At 53.0% G+C, this 826-nt stretch overlaps 1 long non-coding RNA gene across 1 annotated transcript; it reads left to right on the top strand.

Moving 5' to 3' along the window:
* The first annotated feature begins 214 nt into the window (after positions 1–214).
* LOC115307973 lies at positions 215–821 on the top strand. The gene is made up of 3 exons (XR_003916316.1): positions 215–290; positions 379–477; positions 778–821. It is a non-coding gene; the product is annotated as an uncharacterized LOC115307973 (long non-coding RNA).
* The last annotated feature ends 5 nt before the right edge of the window (positions 822–826 follow it).

Genomic DNA, 826 nt, shown 5'->3' with positions numbered 1-826 from the left:
GGGATCCCAGCATGCCATGGAAACAGTTCCCATCTCTGTTTGCTTCTAGATGAGGACACTGGGAATGCTTCTCCATTGGATTGGCTGCATGAAGTTTTGGGGCCCTTGATGTCCCCTGCAGGTAAAGTGTCATTTTCCCTCAAAGATCAATTACTCGAAATTCTAAACCCAATAAATGTCACAAGAGCCAGATGACAGAAGTTTCTCTGGTTATTGAATTACAGGCGTATCTGCATGGAGGACTTTTCCAGCTCCTCTGCTGGTTGTTCCACACAAGCCCAGCTCACATGGTGAGTAGTCTGTCCCTGCTGACCTCACAGGCTGAGCTCTGGTTTTCTCTAATCCGTTCATGTCAAATGAAACTAACTTTCCATTCAGGTCCTCCAAGAGGCAAGAACCAACCTCCAGGTGAAAAGAAATCCCAGGAGCCATCTGAAGGCATGAGAGAAATACTAAATGAACTGGGGAGAGGTCAGGGTGGGTCCCTTTCCCTCAGCCTGAGCTGTGAGGCTCATCAGCTGGGGGCTTTAGATCCACATGTGGCTGCACAGAGGGAAGGTATCCATCGCAGCCTCTCTGGACTGGGGCTCACGTGTCTCCTCAGAGGGTCTGACCCTTTTGGCTGTGGGAGCTGTCCTGGAGCAGGGAGGATCAGTGCTGGTACTGCCTCCAGGCACCCGCACTGAGGGAAACAGAGAACGTCCTGGCTGTGTCCAACGCGCTGTCGGCTTAGCAGGGGTGCCCAGGACGGGCTAACGCTCCAAATTGCTCCCGCAGATGCAGCCGGTGCCACAACACGTGCTCCCAAGATCCAGGAGAGCACTGG

Source organism: Manacus vitellinus, unplaced genomic scaffold (assembly GCF_001715985.3).
Source record: "Manacus vitellinus isolate BGI_N305 unplaced genomic scaffold, ASM171598v3 scaffold_77_pilon, whole genome shotgun sequence".
Lineage (NCBI taxonomy): Eukaryota > Metazoa > Chordata > Aves > Passeriformes > Pipridae > Manacus > Manacus vitellinus.
Note: the sequence above shows the minus strand (reverse complement) of the source record. Positions and strands in the feature narration are given on the sequence as shown.